The following is a 5,716-nucleotide window of genomic DNA, read 5'->3' as shown; positions in this document are numbered from 1 at the left end:
ATGTCGAAGTCTCTAAAGATAATATCAAGGAATTTGAGGAAACCAATAAAATCAGTAATAATGAACCAAAGATTTCAACTCCTATTATTGAAAATAATTTATGAAGTGCAAAAAGAAAATGATGGATCAGTGTTTAAATCCCTGCTTGAGTTATCATCACCTAAAGGTAATATCAAACGTCAGATAAGATTAAAAAAACTTACTCAGCACAAGGACGCGCAGCTCATATGTTAGAATTAGTAACAAAACAGGCAAGAATGGAAGCTGAAGACTAATAAATTTAGATGAAGAACAAACAGTTTAAAAAGTAAAATCTAAAGATACGGTCAATTATATGTTGCTGAAAAAAAAGAAAAAGAAAAAAAGAGAACATGCACCTATGTTGAAAGAAGTTGATAAAATAACAGCAACATGTAGCAGCAGACAAGAGAAAATAAGCCAAATTTCTGAAAAAGAAACGATGCTCAAGAACTCGAAATTTCTCGAGTGGATATGCTAAACAACAAATTTAATGAACAGCTGAAAGAACGTGAAACAGCAATAGAAGACTTAAATCAAATGTTAGAGCATCAATCGGAAATTCATAAAGTTACCTTAAATGAAGCAAGTTTGAAAATAGGAGAACTTTCTGATAAAATTAAATGTTTCTAAAGAAAGGGATAGCCAGATACCGAAACGTAATGAATTACTCGAAGAAGAACAGAATAAATGGAGAAGTTTAGAAAAAACGATTGCAGAAAAACTTGAAGAAGAAAAATCTCGTCGAGAAACAGCTGAAGATGAAGTGAAAAAGCTTTCCAAATATAACGAGCAACTTCTAAAAGATTATCAAGAAATCCATAAAAAAAATACGCTGAGGTGGTTCATCATGATCACAGACAAAGAATTAAACATGTATTTCAACTGAAAGATAAAATCAATCAACTCGAACAGGATTTATATGCGAAGATGAGGCAATAGAACAATAGCACAAGATGATAGAAAAATTGAGAGCAGAAGGAAAACGTGTGCATAGTAAAGGAAAAGAGAACACGTAATGTACCTCCACCAGGGCGCATTATCCAAAATTAGATAATAAAATAAAAGGTTTTGTTACTGAAAAGTTAGAGAGATTTCATGATACCAAAAGCATTGCTAGTGCAGAGTGCAATGTATCAATGTGCAATGCAAAAATGCAAGCAATGTGGCGATTACTTTTAGAACACCACAAGCACCACGAAAACACAATCGAGACAAAACAAGATCAAGTTCAAAAGTGAAGTCACGTGGGCTTATTACTGCCAACAACCAAAAATTGAATTACGATCTCGAGCATTAACTCGCTGATTTTCAAGTAGAATGTTCCAACAAAGACAGGACGACACAAGAGCTCGAGAAGCACATCGAGGACATGAAGGAGGAAGTGCAGAAATTAGAATTGTAACTCGACGAGTTACATAAAAAAAAAGCAAACAGAAGTAAAGGAGCAACACCAAAAGGACATAGAAATAATTTACAACAAGAAATTTTATATGGTTACGACGAAAAGCATCAAACCGAAGTGAAGCGCCTTCGTTCTCAGCTTTTGGAAGTTCCAGAGAAGTAAGAACGCGAAATTAAAGCAAAAAAAGCTATGGAAGGTGATCTTAGAAATCGTATCGCGCACTTCTCGAAAAGAATAGCAGCGTTAGAATATGAATTGGCAGATAAAAAACACATAAACGAGAAAAGAGATCAATCTCGTGAAATACAAATTGAAGAACTAACAATAAAATTAGAAGAGATAACATAAATCACATAAGTTGGCTTGCTGGAACAAGGAAAGGCCAAACTTAATTCATGTGTTAGTAATTTAATGGAGGAACGTGACAAGTTGGAGCTAAAGTTGCAAAAGCAACAAAATGTAGTCCTTGAATTGCAAGGACAGCTATCTGCTCTTCAATGTGAATTAAACGAACTAAAGGGTGAATATGAAAAAGTTGTTGAAAATGTTTCGAAAAAGTGGTTGATCTTAGATATAAATACGAAGAAGAAACTAATAAATTGAAACTCGATTTTGAAAAAGAAAAAAATGATTCTTGTTAATGAAAATGAATTTGAAATATTGCGTAGGGTAGAAATTGAAGGTAAAGTAAATGATATGGACGAACAAAATAATTTTCTTAGAAAAGAACTGGAAAACGTTCAAAAACTTTCCAAAGGTGTTAATAATCGCTTACGCGAAGCGTACCAAGAATTAGAAGATTCACATAGAAAACACGCTCTTATTTTGAAAAAAAAGAAAAGAGAAAAAACATCAGGAAGAATTAGGTGATATAATAAAACTTCATGATGAAGAAAAATATAAACTGATACAGCATTGGTGTTCTGTAGAATGTCAAACTGCCATAATGGCTTATATTGATGGAAAAGTGCGGTAAATATTTAAATGAACAATCCATGACTTCTTAAGTAACTGTAACAATCTTGATATTTTACCATGGAACAATTAGATGAAGTGCACAGTGACATTAATAAAGTAAAATCATAAAAGAATCATAAAAGTAGATGTATCTTCTTCATTAATATCAGAATCAACGACTGATATTGTAAAGAATGTGAAGGATATTCCAGAAAACCAAGAAAATAAGTCACAAGAATGTACAGATAATATAATTCAAGATGTTTTAATAGTAAATAAATGTGATGTAACAGATTTAAATAAAAAATTTGAAAGTAAAGTAGTGAGACAGAGAGCATAAAGAATGCCGCGATTAATGAAGTAGAAGAAATAATAAATAAGGACCCACAAATTGATGATCAATGTAAGAAAAAAAAGAGAAATCTCAAGAAGTTTCTGAAAATTGTAGCCAGAAAGACAATAAGGAAGTATTACATCATACAAAGACAGGAAACGATTCTATAACTCCTATTACTTCAGGAGTAATTAATGATCTAGAAACTGCAGATGACATTGATATTAAAGAAAAAAATGTAAGTATTAAAGAAGGCACTGATATTAAAGGAGAGGACATAAAGGAAAAGTGTAGAAATACTGGTGCAAAATATAATGTAGAACAAGAAACAACAAATGGAAATGGCAAGACTGAATGTTTTGATAGTTCCCATAAAATTAATGTAGAAAAGAAAATTATTCATAATAAAATTGTCGTACATGTTGCTAATACAGAAGGAAAGAATAAATCTATAAGTGAAGCAGATAGAGTGAGCATAACTAACAAAAGAAGTGTGATTCAGGATATCTTTGATGATATCTTTGATGATTGAAATTTAACCAGCCAATCTTCACAGGTTGAAATAGCAAAAACATAATATACCACGACGAAGAAGAACGAGTACAAGTCGAGCCAGTCAGAGTCCAATTCCACCGCTCCATACTGAAGAAATACTAAGGTTTCGGAGGACCAAAATCAATCTAAGGAGGGGGGTATGTGACATCAATCACATCTCAACTTACATCAGAGATAAGACATCGATCCCCGAGCTTCGGACCCCTTTGGACACATCACCACCTTATCATCGTAGCCTACACCAAGGCTGTGACGTACCTTAGTCCACGTCGAAGATAAGATATCGACCCCCGACCTTCGAACACTTTTCCACATCATAACCTACACCGAGCCCCTCAACATCCTCAAACTAAAACGTATATAAGCCGAGACTTCAGCCAGCTCGGGCAGTTCTTGTTCTAGCTCCTGTTCTTGTACAGCCCCTTTCTCCGATTCAGTGTCATTTTATTCTTGTAAGTGCCAAATTTATAATAAAGTTCGATAAAAGAAAATTAATAGTTAGGTTATGACTCAGCCTTCTTTTCTTTTACATTCCAAGTGTCAATTTTACGTTACACGGTCAAGGGATGAACGTTTTGTCTAACAGAGGTATGGAGTAATAGTATAGCTCTCCTTAAAGAGAAATAGTTATAGCGGCACTCGACAGTAAACATTCCAACGGTTTCTGTTCCGTGGCTAGCCACGCGCAGACCCTATTCTTCGGGTAAGATGATTACCAGATGTCGACGCATCTCCGCAGTACATGTTCAGCTAGCCTTTCTTTTTTATACGTGGAGAAATCCTCATGGACACTTGCCGTTGCGGGCAACAACAGAGTAGTGTCGGACTCTTACCGACTAAAACTCCACGGTGGTCTTCCTGACGCTTTGGTAGAGGAGCACCTGGGGTCTCTTGCAATGTTTTGTCTGAGTTGGGCAGCTAGAGTGGGGACCACACCCTCTAACGCCACGTTCCCTGGTCTGACGCTCCTAGGGTGGCGGCGGCGGCGCCGCGCCCCCTGCGGCGTATGGAGTCCCTCTGTTGCGACGTTCTCGATGAATCGCGCGTTCTTTCCCGGTTTCTTTCCGCCCGCTCCTTCGCCAGCATCACTTGTTCACAGTAGGAGCGGACGGCGATGAACTCCTGGCGCCCCCTGAGCATGGCCTCAACGACGTCTTCGAGGGCTAATCTCTCGCCGATGTCAAGCCGTAGGACGCGCCGCGGTTCTGCCCACGCTGGACAAAACTCAAGCGTGTGTTGCGCCGTGTCCTCCTCTTCCTCGCAGTGGTGACAGATGGAGGTCAACTCTCGTCGAATCCTAATAAGTACTCGCCGAATACTCCGTGGCCAGTGAGCACCTACGTCATCCTAAAAGTCAGCGGGATACCGCCTCGATCTCGCCAGACTTCCCAGTTGGAAAGCACAGCGTGAACAGCCCTGCGTGGCCGCACAGCATTTTCCTCGACCAGCTGAGAGCGCCCGGGCGTTTAGGGCGGACTGGCTGGCGGACGGCGGCGTCATACGCCCGTCCGAGCCCGGGCCCCTCAGGCCTTTTCGTACACCCGTCGGAGCGCAAAGGCCTGCAGCTCGAGCGGGGGCGTCGCTAGCACAGTCGCGGACGCGTAGGATATGGTCCTATATCCCCTCGCTATGCGGATGGCGGTCGTCCTCTGCAACCTCCTCAGCAAGATTAGGCTGCGGCGACTCGCCATCAGGTCTTCGGCCCATGCGCGAGCCCCGTAAAGGACTCGGGACCGGACCATTCCCACGTAGAGTCGGCGAACTCCCAATCCTGCTCCGCCGATGTTCAGTAGTAGGCCACATAAAGCGTTGGCTGCGGCTATCACCCTTGGGACCAAGAGCTTGAAGTGCGGTCCGAACGTCCATTGGCTGTCGATGGTGAGACTCAGGTACTTCATCTGGCGTCTCACCGGGACCTCTTCTCCGTTGATGGTCACGGATAGTTCAGGCCGAGGGGTTCCTCTGCGGCGATGTTCGAAGAACCATAGTGCCTCGGATTTGGCCGGCGACACGCTCAGACCGAGCCTCTGGATGGTGTGTATCGCGCATGCCATGGCGTCCTCCGTAAGATTCATGGTCTCGTTCCTCCAACGTCTCCCCGCCAGGACCAAGGTATCGTCGGCATAGCATACCATGCCTGTGCCCTGGGGCATAGGACATCGAAGGACGGAGTCGTAGGCCGTGATCCACAGTATGGGTCTCAGGACCGAACTCTGCGGGATGCCACGCTCGACCGGTCTTATTTCTTCCCCGTTCTTCCCGTTGTACATAATCCACCTGTCACTCAGGTACGCCCGGATGACCCCAATGAGATATGCCGGTATCCCGAAATATTGCAGGGCCTTCACTATCGTGGCCCAGGGAATGGCGTTGAAGGCGTTCGTGACGTCCAAGGAGACCGCCAATGCCACCCCTTCTCGGGAAACCATGTCTTCTGCCATGGACCT

The 5,716-nt window shown here is 41.6% G+C and overlaps 1 pseudogene; it reads left to right on the top strand.

Moving 5' to 3' along the window:
* Positions 1-492: 492 nt before the first annotated feature.
* On the top strand, positions 493-2,700 carry LOC117242399 (annotated as a pseudogene).
* Positions 2,701-5,716: the final 3,016 nt, after the last annotated feature.

Source organism: Bombus vosnesenskii, unplaced genomic scaffold (assembly GCF_011952255.1).
Source record: "Bombus vosnesenskii isolate JDL3184/JDL3185 unplaced genomic scaffold, Bvos_JDL3184-5_v1.1 scf7180000013265, whole genome shotgun sequence".
Lineage (NCBI taxonomy): Eukaryota > Metazoa > Arthropoda > Insecta > Hymenoptera > Apidae > Bombus > Bombus vosnesenskii.
The sequence above is the reverse complement of the archived record's forward strand: the minus strand, read 5'-3'. Positions and strand labels throughout refer to the sequence as shown.